Here is a 16,975-nt window from a genome sequence, read left to right as displayed (position 1 = left end):
GGAAGACTGACATGAAGTTCTTGGTAAGGATTCAAATGTAAAAGATTGGCTGAAAGAAGCACCCACCATGCCACAGACTGATGTGGTCGCTTGTGTTGCCACAAAATACACGGAAGAGGTGCCAGGAATCCACTCCCTTCATCCTTCCCACTTTTACTAGCTTCTGTAAAGGTCCTTTCTGTATCCACAGCTGTCCCTTGGTCACTTGGAAGAGCTTCACTAAATCAGGTGTCCAGTGAGTCAGAAACGGGGTTTCCTCTGTCCTGCCCCAAGAAACTTGAGGTCACAGAATCACAGAATGTCTCAAGTTGGAAGGCATCCAGAAGGATCCAGACCATGAGGTCTGTGTGTAGTGTATCAGACAAGAGTGGGCTGATGGCTGCAACCCAGGGTTTTGCCCTTGGCCAAGTTGTTTCAGCACCTGGAGGTACTGAGGCTGAGGAGAGCCTGATAAAGGGATTTGAGGAGTGTTCACATCATGGGCTCTGGCTATCAAGGGTTGGAAAGCCTTGAGAGGAAGGAAGGAGAAGAACAACACCTGAAAAAATCATGGTGAGGGGATGAAGGTCGAAGCATGGCCCAAGGAGGCAGCATTGGCTTCCTGAACAGAAGAGAGATGGAGGACAAGGGGTAGGTTGGTGAAGATCTCACCGTAAACTGGCCCGAATCGCCTCCCACCGTCACGGAGAGGGACCCCGCGGTATCTGCAGAGAAGGACCATGAGTGCAAAGTGCTTAAAGGCTTGGTAAGCAACAGCAACCCCAGTTTGACAGGCACAGAGAAGTGGGAGTGATGCTCTAAGCTGCGAGGTGAGTCAGTGGTGGGCGGGGGACGTGACAGCATCTCGTGGGCGCGTGTTTTCCTGAGCTCATCACTGGACGACCCTGTTTCCTCACCATCACTCTCCTCAGCACCTGTTGGTAAACTGGGGCGGGGAAAGAAAGGTTCTCAAGGCTAAATTCTCCCAGGAATATGAACTGGGGGAGGAGAATTTTCTACCTTTCCTAACAATTTCCTGACAATTTCTAGACGTTTTCTACCTTTCTAGACGATTTTCTACCTTTCTACCCATCTAAGGACAGAGAAGAAGTTTACCCAGTAGAGTCAGGCTATTTATTACAGCTTAAAGTACTACAAAACCTCTACTTCAATGGTATAGATGGGCATGATCCTGTGTTTGGATGTGTGTATATGTTATACACACCCTACCATGGACATACGCTATTATATATTTCTCTAATATATAATATAGTATATAATACACACACACACGGGTGAGATACTCAAACATCTTAACTCCTCTTAGTCATAGAATCAAAATGCTCTTCTTTGAGGGTCAGGTAACACTCACTACATTTTCTATATAGACAACTTTGTACATACAAGTCGTAAAGTGCGTTAAAAAGCGCGTAAAATTTTCTATGTAGAAAACTATGTACATATAGCACACACATGTACTAGAACACTTGGAGTTAAGCCAAATTTCACCTTCATCTTCACATCCCCAATACCTACAATACAAAACCAGAATCAAAAAAAAAAATATATATATAAGGAAATGAATAAAATAAAATAAAAAAAAAAATCCTAAAACCCGAAGGGGAGAGAGAGAGAGAGAAAAAAAAATGACTCAAGAAACAAAACCAAACCCAAAGAAACCTCGGTCAACAGAAGCCTGGCACATGTAGAAAACATCGATTCACTTAGAGAACATAAAGAGGGTCATGTCTGAACCTCCTTTTTCTTAAAAACAAAACCAAACCAAACCCCTTTTGTTTGTCTGTTTGTTAGCTCTTATCGTTTGAGAAAAGTCACAGTAGCACTCTCACCTTGAACCAGAGTTTGGAACTTTTTTGTGTTTCTTTGTACAAAAGAAAAAACGGTTTAGGTTATGGAAAATAGTTGGGAAATTTGAGGTTGGAGAGAGGAGATAGAGAGAGAAACTGGAAGATTGCATAGTTGTGAACAGTGGCTTCTCATCAAGGTGAAAAAGTGCATCATCTGATAAAATAGCATTTGATTATTATTTTTTCTTTTTTGTTCGGTTCCATACTTTTGTTTTTTTCCTCAGTCAACTGTACATGTCACACATGAAAAGGTATTTACAGCACACACACATGCTAACATTGAACGTCTGACACCGAAACAGCCATTCTTTAAATGCTCCATCAGAGTTTGTTCCATGCAAATTTTGTATTCTCTTTAAATACATTTTTTGCTACATCCTAAGACCACAGACTTGTCTAAGCCCATCTCATGTAATTTTGATCATTAGCAACACAAAAAGGGGAAAAGCACCAGAATGGCTCGGTTTGATCACCAAACCTCTGCTTTGACTTCTTTCTTTTGTTTTTAATTTTCATTCCTTCATTCACTGCTGGTTGTTTGTTTGCTTTTTAAATTACTATTATTATTATTTTTTTCTATTGTTGTTGTCATTTGTTTGCTTTAATTTTCCAGAGATGGGAAAAAACAATTGACTTTTTTTTAAATTTTTAATAAACTTTCTTGAGGTAAGAGTTATGCTCAGCACCTGGGGCAGGCAACAAAGCTTTGAAAAGCATTTGAGAAATGAATTGTGAGTCCAAATACCAACATTGTTCACTAACAACAAAACCAAACAAATAAAATTGAGATGAATATTCCAGGTTTTCATGCGGGCTGAACCTCCCACCCTCTTTCCAACCCTCTTTCCTTTTCCCAAAAATCACGAACAGAATGTAAAGGAAATAGAAGCCACTTGGCACATTCCCTCTTGCACCAGCCAAAGGAACAAAGACAGGTGTTGTGCATTAAAAAAGATACTTCAAAAGCTTTTCACGCTTGCTGCTTGCCTCGAGTGCATTTTAATATATGTCTGATCATTTACATTTATATAGGAAAGTCATATTTGTTACACTTTATACAGGATCGCTTCATTTTTGTCTTTTTTTTAACCTTTTCACTTGGGTTCTTTTGTCTTTTGGATAATGAGTTGGTTGTAACAATCTACAGTAAGGCTGCACAGGAAGAATACTGTGTATTTTAATTTTTTTTTTTATCTCTAAGAACCAAAGTATATAAAATGAGGTTTGATTTTAGCACCTTTTACAGTATTATTGGTGTTGTTCCCTTTAGGAGAAAATACCTTCACTCAACATCTGTTCTGCCACCTCTCTCTGGTTTCAGCAATACTTCAAAGGTAACAACAAGGTGATAATTGACCCAACCCAGCAGTATTTTGACAAAAAAAACCCTCTCCCCCCCTGAAGTCAGGCAGAACTACTCATGTGAGCAAAGCAATGCCTTCGCTTCCCTCCTCCCCAACAGCGAGGGCTGCTCAGCTCACATGGAAAACCGAGCATCCGAAGAGGGAAAAAAAATACCCCGAGGTGGTGTCTGGCTGAGGCAACTGAGACAGGGAGGCTCAACAGCTGATGGTTTTGCTCAGGGGCAATAACAGCGCTGGCCACAAGGTGAGTTGCATCACCCTGGTGCCAAGAAAAGGCAAGGATGCTGCCTGGGATTCTGCCCTGGAATGCTGCCTCACCAACCCCTGTCACGGCAAGGGGAGACCTCCCCGTCCCGCAGCAGGAGGATGGTGTTGAGATTTTGAGAAATGCTGAGAAATTACAAAAAAGTTTCTGTGATGTGAAACAGCAGCTTTCACTGAGCGCGTTTCAGAGGGGCAGGAGGAGAGAAGGGAGCCACAAATAATAAAAACATGGGAAAGAGAAGCTCCTAGCCAAGGTTGTAACACTTTACAGGACGTTGAGCTGTTGGTTTCACTCGAGCAGTGTGTACTCCTGCAGAGGAATGGTCCATTCCTCCTGCAGGGGCATCAGAACCTCAGTTATATATATATAATTATAACTATAGCAATCTATCTATCTATCTATATTTATATAAGTATACATTAAAATCTGTTACTGCACTGGCACCTAATACAGAGGACAAGTACTGGCGTTGCTGTTGGATGCAAGTGGTTGCCTTGACTGAAGTCCTGTGAAGGGTAAAAGCACCACAAGAAAAGGCACCACGAGGCTTTGAGAGTTGAAATGTTGCTGCCCTAACAAAGCCATCGTCAACAAACACAGAGAGCCTTTTGGAGTTACTGAGGGCAGGTGGGGCCAGGCCAAACTCTGGCCTCGCTGATGACAGAAAAACAAGGGTTTTCCCAGAAAAAAACACCGGGGTTTATGCAGGGTGGGCTGGTGCCTTGGGGAGACTGAGACCAGAACTTGGTCCTTTAAGGGGCACGTTGATTTTGCGAGCTCTTATTTAGCACTTTGGATGCTTTTTAACAGCCTTCCCTTAATTAAAATGGCTGCATTTTGCCTTGTTCAACATGTTTGCACGGATGTAAGAGAAGCAGAACCGAACTTTGAGTGCTCAGAGAATGATCTCACATAAAGAGGGCACAGCCTGACGTGGGATCCCTCCTGGGATTGCTGGATGCCTTCTGCTTCCACCAAACCAGGGGAAGTTGAAGGCACTCAGCAAGTCTGATCTCATCCCTCTGCAGAGCCCTGCCCTGAATATCTCAATCTGTCACTCCCTGGGAGCCCAGAGAATAAATTGTCCTGGGCACAGGCAACAATTTTGATGGGTTTAGCAAAGTCCTGCCAGACTGAGGCGGAGATAAAACCTGCACGTCTGGGTCTTAACCCCTGCTTCTCATTCCCTCCCTACTCAATCAACATGCACTAAACACTTGTGTTGGCCCTTGCTCTATTTCTTCTGCTCATAAATTCATGCCCAAACATACACACACATTAACCTCCAAGATGTAGAAAATAGAGGAAGAGCTGGGGAATGAGACAGAGCACAAACTCAGAGCCCTCCCATGAAAGGAGAAGTCGCTGCAGAAACTGTTGTCCATCAACAACGGGCTCCCCAAGCGTAAGGTCATTGCTTGGTGATCGAAAAAGAAAGAGAAGAGACTCGCAGGCACTCTATGCCAAGTTAATAGCACCAGTTTTGCATCATGTTGACACCTGTCAGCTCATCCCATCCAAAAATCCCTAACTCTTCCGACAGCTGCTGTCAGCGGCGTCGCACCAAGGCAGAGATAACGCCAATGAGTTTAGCAGGAATTCACTCTCTGGACCTAGAGGAGGGTCAGCTCTGCCCTCTGCCACTTCTCCTGGCCAGCTCAGAGCAGAGGGTGTTGGCAGCCCTGTCTTACCTAAGCACCACGTGTGTGGCTTCTGGCAGAAGCTGAGATGGTGATGGACCACCACTGTGGGGGACAAATGGAGTTGCCTGTGGCAGGACTTGAAGTAGTTTTCCTTGTTCACTCAGATCTACTCTTGGGGGTATAATTTCGGATCGTGGTCTCTCTAGACCCCCAGGAAGGATGGCTCAGGTAGAGAAGTGACCTAGGAAGGAGCCAAACTCTCCCAGTTGAACTGGCAGGTACTTGATCCTGACTTGGGTGGATGGGCATCTTCACCTGCAAGCCACGCTGGGTCAGAATGGCACTGAAAGGATGAATGACCTGGATTCAGAATGGGTTGAATTTGGTTAATAAGGCAAATTCATGGCATGGGTATGACTAAGTTTCAAGCTTAATAAACAAAAAATGTCCTTTCTAGGAAAACTTAGGCCATTATTTCTGCCTGATGTGCCTGATCCAGAGGGTCTGTGGTGAGCAGGCTTCTCCTTTGGAAGATTTTCAACTAGACAGGATTTAGGGTAGAAGAATAAGACGTGGGCATGCCTGTGGCATGAACTCTTGAGAATGCACCTGAAGATCCACACACTCTTTCCATCTCTGCTTTTTTTTCCATGGCCCACTGGGACTGTGCCAAATCCATGGTTTCTCAGTTGACTTCCTTGAATACTTTACAAAGGGAGAGTGGGGCATTTCAGGGGATGGAGAAAAGCACTTCCCAAAATCTTAATGTGACATTTCAGATCAACTTCTCTCTTTGTGTCTGCTGAGCTACACGGAGGCAAGGGAAAGGTGACATGGTGGATTGTTTGGTCCTGCTCTGCCCACCACCACCACAGCCCTCCAGTGCTTTTGATGGTAAAGTCTTGAAGAAGTTCCACCAACACTGACTAAATAATCCTCACATCACCCTTGTGAGGGAACCTCTACACTTCACAATTTACAGATGAGGCACAGAGCAAAAAAAAAAACCCAACCCCCCAGGTGTTCTGCTCTAACAGCTTCTTTTGACCACTTTGTAGTGATTGCGGAATTTGTTCTCCGTGAAGAAGGTATATCTGAGGAATCAAGTGCAAGAGTGTTTTCCAGCTTTTGAGTGTTAACAATGAGCTCCAGCAGTGATTAGTAAAATTTCAATGTTTATGGGAAAAGTGGCACTTCTGCAATAGAAGTATTTAAATTGTGCTATTCTCTGTGGCTGTGCCAATTTTCCAGTAGTATCAAAATTCACTAATCAAAAACTCCTCTCCCAGGATGAAAGCTAATTTGAGGAGGTACTGTGGACTTATAGGATTCCTTTCAATCGGAAGAGCTTTGCAAGAAGTAGGGTTGACAAAGATCTTTAAATGCATGTTGCAACACCTGGGGTAAGGATGGCAGAGATCCAGGGCTGGAGCTGGGATTGGCGATGGGAGCCAGGCAACAGCCTGACCATTCCCATATCACATGTCCTGGAGAACAGGCCAGTGGCACTAAGGAACATATTTCACCCACCAACACAGATAACCCTAAAATCCCCTCGGCTCTCCCAACCAACAGCCCATGGCAGAGATGGAAAGAAAATGTGGATCTTCAGGCACCACGATTTTGCCTTCTGTATATGACAGTGCGTCAAAAAATGTACACAATAAAGGGATGACATTTCCTTGCAATCATAAAGTCATTCAAAGCCTCCAAAATATAGAGCCTTTCTGGGGAAATCCTGTTTTTAAGGGAACAAGCCCATGATGGAGCACACTGTCAGGTTCCTGATCACAACACTATTAGTCTGGAACAAGGAACACACAGGAGACCATCAAGAACCTCTCCCTATCTGTTATCTCATACTGGTTTCATACTGGGTAATCAGCTTTAGTGGAATGGTCTGAACTTGGCCTGATGACTTGAGTGAAAGTCATCAAAACCAAGATGTGAAATAGTCCTTCCCTGAGTAAATGAAATACTTTTGAAACTAATTCCCATTCCTCATTGGAACAAAAGGCTGGAATGGTAAAAGTTTGCAGAGCAGAAACATAAGCCAGAACCATTGGTTGTTTTCTGATAGGAAAATATTTTCCACAAAAAAAAAACCCTCAAGTTTTAGATCCATTTTGGGAGGGAGGCACATTTTGTAGCTAATGGCAAACTTTGATGTTCGGTGTAAAATCTCTTCCCTCTCACTCTCCCTACACTGAAAAGATGGGGGCCAAAGGGATTGGGCTGTGACACCTGTTAAGCCATTTTTTCAGAAAACACCCATCACAGGTCTCCTCCAAATGCCTGCAATTGCACCTAATTTAAGGCTTGTTTAATTGATCGAGCAGTTCTGGGAGGTCTATGGATAAGTACCAACCAGTCCACTTTCCCTACTACTTATCCATCATAAATTTGTTGACCGATACCTTCAGTGATTACTGAACAAAACAGGTTCTATGGGAATGATGTGAACATGCAGCAATTTGAGGGGGTCACCTGGGGAACACTTGGTCTATAGTTTCCCTCACAGCAGTGTCAGCTCATCGAATCACAGAATCACAGAATATTCTGAGTTGGAGGAGACTCACAAGGATCATGGAAGTCCAGCTCCTGGCCCTGCACAAGACAAGCCCAAGAATCACCCAGTCGAAGTCAAGCAGCTTCGACCTCAGGCCACTGAAATTTCTGTGGGCACGTGTCCCTGTGTGTACTCGACTGCCCTCAGAAACTGAAACAAAATCCTAAGGAGAACAGATTGTAGGTGTAATCGGCTGGCATTTGTCCTGGATCTTCGCTAGTTAGGAAGGAACAGTGTTTGCTCTGAGAGTGGAAGGAGGGGAGGAAAGGCGGGGGCGGTTTGCAGGTGGTGTTCAGCTGGCTCTGAGGGAAGGAGGTTCTGGCACTGGCAGTGAGTTTTATTGGTAAATACAGCTAGAAAGGAAAATATGAGCTGCTTGTCCTTGTGACTGATGAGCGGGAATGGCATCTGGAGGGAAAACAATAATCATTCCCTTTGAGTGGCATTTGAATTTTAAGGGCTTGAAAACAGATTTGGAGGGTTTAATCCTGCGAAGGAGGGCCCTGTTTGCTGTGTGCATTAACAGGGCTGTTCTCATTGTAATGGTGATACTGGTGGAAGGAGAAACTATCTCTTCCTCAGGACTACAAAGCCCCCATGAGATCAGGGGTATGCCACAATCAGATGGCTCTACTTGGAAAGATACTCCTGCTTTTGTTCAAGTTTTGCCTGGGCTTTGACAAAACCTACAAGCTCAAACATGAAATCTTTTATCACAGGCTTAGAAAAAGAGCAATAAGGCCCAATTTGGGTTCCCTGGCACCAATAGAAATCACTGGTTTTAGCATGGGGAATGTAAGGAGGCACCTGGCCATCAATGGAGCTTTACTGATTTATACTGACCCTTATTTTTGGTCTGATTTTGGCTTCCAAATTTCTTAAGAAGTGGAAGATCGGGTGGTACAGCATTTCCTCAGACGGACTTTAAGCTTCTGATGGTCTTTTGATTTAAAAAAAAAAACAACTATACAAGGAATGTTTATTTCAACCCTGCTTGCAAATCCCAAATTGCCAGCACCTCGCACCAGGAGCGACTTTCCTCATCTCAAAAAAGCCCTTTGGAATTCACAATGTGTTCATATATATTAAAACATATATACACTGTTGCAGTAACATGGCATGTATGCTTGTCCATATTCCCACAGGATTGGGGATATAGACACAGACATACATGTTGATTAGTCCCTTTCATCCTGAAAATTCATAGCCACCCGTTTTATATCAGGCTTAATATGGAGGAGGAGGAATTCTCTCTCCTCCCGCTGCTGGAGTGGGTCATAGCAAAATAACCAGGTGCAAGCACAGCCAGATGTTTTCCCTATTGAACAGTACATTTTCAGGAAAATTAAAGGGTGATTTATTGATAAATTGAACTTTTTGTCTTTTTTTTTTTTAAATATCTATCTATATATATAATGCCCTCAATACCTTATAGGCTATATCCTATTTAATTCCACAAGGTGGGCAATAACCAGCTTTGAAAGCAGTCTGCATCTACATCTTTTTGCTCTACTAGATACAAATGAGACTTTAATCGCTTTCAAAACCACACTTGCCCTCTCTCACCCCTCTCAGTCCATCCCTGTTCAAGACACAGATGTGTGGTGCTTCTTAGGACAAAGAGGGAATATCTATTAGTTGGCCAGCATTTGGTTGGGTCAAACAAAGCAGTTAGCATAGCACCGAAGGAGTTACATTGCTGTTTTTTTTTCCCAACTTCAATAATTTTTTGGAACAGAAGCAGTAAAAAGAACCCAGAAGCACCGAGCTGAGTGCTTAAAACAGGGCAAAGAAACAGCTGGGGAGAAGGATGGGGAAGGAGCAGACCCAAAGCCGACGCAGATGATCAACGGCCCATCTGCAAGAGTGGGGCTTCTGAATTTGCTCTGCCCCAGCAGGAAGATGTGCAGCTGCCTGGAAATTCAGGTGGAAGAGCCTGGCCCATGTAGCTAGAAGGTTTTGAACTCCCCTCCCCATGGTGGGTACAGAGAAGGGACGGGGAAGGTACGTGGCAGACCAAGACAGAGCTTCCTTCTTGCTTCATGCAAGGCAAGTCTTGGGTTAGAGAAGACAACAGCCACCTGAAACACCACCCAGTTCTCCAAAACAGACCAGATTTCACAGTCCTTACTCAGGAGAGAAAATGAGACCCAACAACAAAACCCAGGAGTTTTGCCTGAGTAAGAAGTGTGGGAGCAGACTTCACAAAGCTTTTCTAAAAGGGAGCAGGGAGTCCTGCCTGGCATTGCATTTCCAAAAAAGACATTATATAATGGTCAGGACACTTAGACAATAAAAACACTCAGCTCAAAAACACAAAAATAAAACAAACCCAGGCTTTCTATCACATACTTTTTGGCCCTTCTGAATTATCTCACCAGTGGTGACATCTGGAGCAATGAACTGGATCCCTTCCCTTATTCTACAGAAAGTTGTCCTGGCTTTCACCCGAGTGGCTTGGGGTTCAACCAGGGGTGAATCCACCTCGATGGATCAACAGCCAAAACTCCCGTGGGTGGCAAGGGCAATTTTGCCTGTGGGAAGGATGGTGAAGGCAGGCCTGGTCTGGTCTCTCTGGAGGTGGCACAGGTTTTTCTCCAGGAAAGTGGGTACTCCGAGAAGAGTCACGCCGGAGCAGCGTTGGGTCTGACTTATCCTTTCACATCCCACCTTCGCCCTTTGCGTAAGGAAACTTCAAAAAAAAAAAAGCTACTGTACAACCGAGTAAACTGCAATTATTGTGCTGTCTTAGGCAGTCAAGAAACGTAAAAGGCAAAAACAGAAAGAAAAAAGGGTTATTTTCACATGTTTATCAGTTGAGACACTAGTTTTCCCATGCCTACAAGAGTCCTCAGCAATACCAGCCTCCCAAATAAGGTCCAGGCTATTCCAAAACAGCGTGAGCAAATTTTTCACTGTATTCAGATGGAAGCTGATGACTGAAAGATTAGTGCGCATTAACCGTGGCTGATGAGAGCGACTTTTAAAGAAATTCAAGTATTCATCAGTAATCTGTTCGGTTCAGAAATACTTTTGTCATCTTTAGTTTCAAGTTTCCAGAAACAGCAAGGAAAAGGGAAAGGTCACCTGTTGTGTAAGAAAATAATATTGCAAACAGTGCTGTTACATTTGACCAGGAAAGCAAGGCTATTCAGCACAATTTTCTCCGTTCCTTGCTTTTGGGGAGAGAAAAGACTTAAGATCACTTTGTCAACACATGCAGGTTTTCCTTCTGCTTGTTGTAACCAACCCCTTTACTGCTCTTTCCCCGTAACAGCACAAACCCAGCAAGAATGAAATTTTTACGGCGCGCTTCCAGCACCTCTCACACGCATTAACTTAAGCCTCACAACACCCCTGTGAGGTAGGTAAATATTATTATACCCATGTACAGATGGGTAAACTGTAGGCACAGAAAGGTTAAATCACTTGCCCAAGGTTACACAGCAACTTCGTGGCAGAGCTGGGGCCGAAACCCAGGAGTACTGTCACCCGAAAAATCTGCAATGACTTTTAGACCGTGGCCACTTTTCTACGCTCGCTGTAAAACACCATCTGACCAACACGGCGTTGCACAAATCCAAACAACTCCGCGCATTACAAAGTGCCTGGTTTTCAAACAGTTGCCTTGCTGCATGTGTCCCAAAGGGATGGGGAGGGGAGAGGAAAATTTATGCCCTCAAATCATTTTGTCTGCTTTGCAAGTTTTTTGTCAAATGTTTTGTTTCAGGTTGGTGTTTAGTTTTTCAATATACAGCTGGAAAGGAGAGTTCACGTTATTTTATCAACAGCATCACTTTCCAATTGGGTTCTGTGCATGCCTGAATATCCACTAAGGTCCAGATGGTTTATGCTGATTTATTTTGATCATCACCAATTGCCTCCCTCCTCATCAGTGGAGAGCCAGTGGAACATATGCAGCGATCTGTCAGCTCATTTTCTCATTTTTCTCATTATCCTACTGTCTGAGCTTCAAGTAAGGAAACAAGGGTTGAACACAGGCAATATCTAGCACAGCAGGAAGGCTCTTCTACCTTTCTTCACATCACACCTCGACAGAAAAGAGTCACCACATTGTTATTCCCAAATTCAAACACAACAGAACAATGAAGCGATTCTGAACGTGCTCATGGAGAAATAAGTGGATTGCAACAATCTCTAGCAGGTACCCAAAGGTCTGGAAATGCGTTCTGCACACAGTGAAAGGTTTGCCCACGTCTATTTGGGATAGCCTCAAATCTTCTCGTTCAAACCAGGCTGAGATTCTCTGCACCAGAATACACCTGAGCTCCAAGGAAAAATGAAAACCAGCAATCAGAACCCTGGGAAAACGACCGAGCCCAAGGCCCAAGGGCTTGAGACAACTGCCAAAATAACAGCATGCAAACTTCAGCAAGCAAAGGGTACACAACGGAGTTCACATCGTCCCTACCACCCTCCACCTCAGCCTCTGTGGGGATTGGCAGAGACCTTGTTTTGTTGTGGTTATTTGGGGGTTTTGTTTTCTGGTGGGTTTTCTTTTGCACGACCACGTTCGATCTGAACAGAACCCAGAGAAAAGCAAACCCAGTAAAAGAAGAAATTATCCCTAGAAAAAAGCCTGTCTCCACAATTTTCCGCTGACTCCAGCAGCTTCCAAATTGTCTCCTGCCCAAGCTGCCCAGCAAGCAGGCACTAAAAGGTTTTGCAAATGCACAGTAGTAAGTTTTCCTTTTCAAAGCACCTCTGAGCTTCAATGGAATCATGCTGGACGAACCTCAGACCACATTTTCTTCAGGAGGTTTAGTCAGGTGTGCGGGTGACAGGTGGAACATGCATTTCTGTGCAGGGGACGGAGGGAAGGGTAAATTGTGAAGTGAATCTTGCGTGTACAGAAATATAGCTGAAGAGCACAGGGAGATTGTGCTCTGAAAGTCAATAGCAATGCTCCCCTGATGAGCCAGGCTTTAGCAGACCATTGACTAAAGCCTGGAATTAATTTTGTCCTTTTTCATCCAGTCAGCTTTAAATAAAAATACATGCAAATGAGTGCTGGCTTTTGGCAGGTGCAGAGAAGGACGGGGTGAAGCAGAGAATTAGCTCCAATCTCAAATACTGAAAATATATATATTTACACTCGAAATCTGTGGCTCAGTTGCAGTTTTCACTGGTAATTATTCAACACTGGCTCCTCTTCTGCAGTTCAGGTTGGAAAAGCTGCAGATAAAAAATGCCTTGTGTGGGTGGCAAAGCATGACAAGGGCATGGGCAGGGACCTTGTAATTCCTGTATTTCCATTGTTGATTTGGTCTGGTCTGAATCATTCCTGGCTCCGAATTAGCTGCCTATGGTTGTATAACACTATCACAGTAAACATGCCACCCATCTGACATGGTTGGAGGGATGGATGGGTTGACATCAGAGCGATAAAAGTGACGCTGTTTGCAAAACAACCTCAGCAAAAAGAACAGAGTGAACTGAAAAACAACTTGTCCATTGAATCGGGCAGAAAACAGAAAAATGCCAGATTGGAGCTGACGTTCTCCACCACGTCCTGAATCCTGGTCTGTGGGCACAGAGTTACATCTTTATTAGCAAATTAAGCACTTCCAGGATCCATTCTGGCCACCAGGCCAACTGACAAGTGCTGGCCCCAATCACACTGCTAAAATCTTCCACCCCTGATGCAGAGCAGCTGCATCCAAACTGCTGGATGGGGATGGTCTCTGGCCATGCCTGGGGAAGCTGTGCCCGAGTCCAGGGCTCGTTGGAGGGGGTCAAAACCATGCCAGGGAAAGTTTGAACAGTATAACAGTCGGGATGGTGGAGCCCTCGTGCCTCGGCTTTGCCCTGGCATGGCACATTTGGCTGGTTTAGATGATTCCAGGGTGGATCCAGTAGCACAAATGTGCCAGAGAAGTTGCCCGCTGATCCTGTGATGTGAATAAATACAAGCTCAACCTTCTCCATGGCAGTTTGAAAACCTCCTCACTCAGTATCTTCTGGCAAGAAGGTGGGACATGGTATAACTGAGCTACCAGGGGTAAGCTGAGAAGTTAAAACCAAGGTGAAACCAAAACAAGTCATTGACTATCCCGGAAAAAGTGCACAGGAAAAGTCAAAGGGTAAAAAATAAACAAAACAAGAGGAGAGGTCTAGACTCAGCACTGGGATTAGTACCAATAAAGAGCTGGGGGTAGTTTTCCTCCCCGAGCTTTTGGCTTGGCAAAAGGCGCTGTTTGGCAACAAGATCACAGGTAATCCCAAGAGGAAATGGTCACCACCCCAAACTGTCCACCGTGAACTCGTTGGGTGTAGTGGCAGAGCACGTGCTTTACGTTAAGGCTGTAATGGAGTCCTTGAAAAAAGAAATAGTTCTTCGGGGTTGACACAGGCTCTCACTGGAAATCCTTTACTCCATGAAGATGCCAGTGGATGTCATTCAAAGAAAGGACTAGAAACAGAGGCAGAAAGTTTATGGAAGCAAGAATAATGAAACAGCCTTAACACGCAGTGGAGGCCCCTGCCTTCGTTGTTATCCACACTACGAGCCACGAGCGAGGAGGACTTTGGAACAGGGATGTGTCAAGCCCTTAGTTAAGCTGGTTTGGTTGTGAGAAATTAGCACTGCATTGAGAAGTAAGGACACTTCCAGAGTGTTTTGCCCCTCCGCTCCCGTCACGGGAGGGAGAGGACGGCTGTTGGTGTGGTGGTGTGGAGTAAGATCCTGTTCCTGAGGGAAGGCAGGCTGAAGTTGCTCATGAGAGGCAACACTGAAGGGTCTCCTCCTCGACACCTGGTGACTGTGCCTTGGCTCGTTGGCTCCTTTCACTGTCCTGGTGTGAAGTGGCAGCATCCGGCGGTTCAGCGGGGCCAGCGACTGGGATCACATCTCCGGACCTCAAGGGGGACAAGTTTGGGGAGAGGGACCTTCTCATGGTGCTTTTGAAAATAAGGTTGCTATCTCGTGGAAGAGAGGCCCCCAAGGAACAGCAGGGTTGTTTGCCACCCATTCCTTTCTCATGCTTATGCCAATGAAATGCAGATTGCAGAGGAGAGCTCTTCATGGAAGGACCAAGGAGACTCTTTACACAGGGAATTGGATCAGAGTTAAGCCTACACTTGCATTAAAGGTAGGTGAAAAGAAAGTCCTGGGAGGAGAAAGGCAGGCCTGTTGCTGGAGGATGGGCACCTCCATGTTTTTATGACTCAGTAGGTGGGGACAGTGAGTTCACTTCACAAATTACCTTTTTTTATGGAGACTGATCAGGGAAGAAACAGGGTGAAATGTTAGTAGGACACTTGAGACGGGAGAGGTTTTGTGACACATATAATGGAGAAGGGAAATGAAAGCTTTTCACAAATATATATAAGCTCATGTATAAATATATATAAGTTCATGTATATATATATATATATACACATATATATAAATGTATTTATGTGCACAGTAAACAAGGGACTGGGAAGTTAGATAGGGAATGACAAGACCAAATCCCTCCCTTTGCATGAAAATGTGACCATCACATTAGTTGTAATCAGAGCCCAGAAACATTTGCCTGAAATGGAGTTTGACTGGGAATTACAGTACCAGTGACAATTTGGCTTCATATAAACTTTGCCGTGTGTCTATAGTTTGGCGTGAGTGAGTCCTGCCCTCCTGGAAAGGGACAGACACCAGTTAAAAGTTTCCTTTACAAAACAAAATGAAACAACTGAAGAAACCCCAACATTTTCTCAGAACACTGCAAAGGATCACTGATTGAAAAAAATGTTTCTCTTCAGGTATATTCAGGCGAAGAAAGCATTCAGCTTCTTTAAACTGTTATATAAAATTGGTACTAGTTTCTTTAAATACTACTATAATTAAAAAAACCAACTGATTCCTCAAATTAAAAAAAAAATCATAATCATAATTAAAAAATATCCCCCCCCATGCTGATCTCCTCTTCAGAATAGGTCAGCATGGGAGTTTTGCACCGTAGACAGTTACAGTATTTCTGGAATAAAAAATTGCAATTACACACAGAAAATACTACAGCATTCACTTAAAAATACCTCATTTTGTTGTTGTTGTTGTTTTTTTCCCCTCCCAAGTAGAGGGATGGTGGGATTGAAAAGATGCCCTGAAACGGGATTATTCCTTTTAAAGGAGCAATACTCTCGGAACGGAAAAAAAGGGCGTTGTTGGACAGACGCAAACCCGTGATCGAACTCGAAAACAAAGAGATTCCAGCACAGAAACAGAATTGGAGAGATGGGAATGTTCAGACACCGAGCGGGTTACTTGGAAATGTCAAGACAACCACTCAGCCCTCGGCAGGTGACCGTCTGGGCTTTGCCATCGTCGGAGGTGGCAGCATCTCCTTGCAGTGAGAAGGCTAAAGCTAAACCACGATGCTCTCTCGCTACGCTCTTGGATCTCCTCTGCTTGTTGTTTCTCGCCATGTACTTACAGTAGAGGGTGACACGAGACAGTTTTTTATCAGCAGTTCCCCACATGTACCGAGTCGAAGAATTCTCAGCTAAATCACAACAACAACATCAACGAAAAATACAAAGCACCAAATCATCTCGAGACGTGAGTCAGTTTACAGGTTATTACCGTTTGAAGAAGTTTGTTGGTTGTTTTGTTGTTGTTTGTTTGCTTTTTTTTTGTTTGTTTTTGTGTTTGTTTTTTTTTTTAGATCCCGACTTTTCATGTTTTGTTTTCCTTAAAAACAAAACAGAACAAAAACAAAAAATCAAAACCCAAAAATCCCCAAAATGGAACGAAAGGATGCTTTACAATCACTTTAAGGCTCGCACTGAATGAGACATGACAGGTCTTACACGAGATTACAAATAATACATGTATGCCTTTCACAGCCTTAAAATGATACAGTAGGTCAAATTATTTTGCCAGTCACTGATCAAGTATTGTGCCTTTAAATTGACTCGCTTTTTGCTACTATGCTGAGTTTTATTATTACTGAAATAATTATTATTAGATATGTGTAAATGGACTTTAGGAGGATGTTTTTGGTACATGATTTCAATAATTCCATATTTTCCAGAATTCAAGGTGGCAGGCCTTATTCTGGGCTCAGGCTTTTGGTATTTGCTCCACTGGAGACAGTGGTGCTTTAGCACGTGCAATTGTTGGGAACAAGATCAGATCCACCATTATCACACTAATCTGGTGCAAACCCACCATTCCACGTGATCCGTTTCCACAAGGAAAACGGTTCCATGGTTGGATTGCATTCATAACACGACTCGGTCAAGGCTCACAGGCTTGGCCAACTGGTGCTATAAATTCCTTGCCA

Source organism: Manacus vitellinus, unplaced genomic scaffold (genome assembly GCF_001715985.3).
Source record: "Manacus vitellinus isolate BGI_N305 unplaced genomic scaffold, ASM171598v3 scaffold_82_pilon, whole genome shotgun sequence".
NCBI classification, from domain to species: domain Eukaryota; kingdom Metazoa; phylum Chordata; class Aves; order Passeriformes; family Pipridae; genus Manacus; species Manacus vitellinus.
This window is presented reverse-complemented; position numbering follows the sequence as displayed.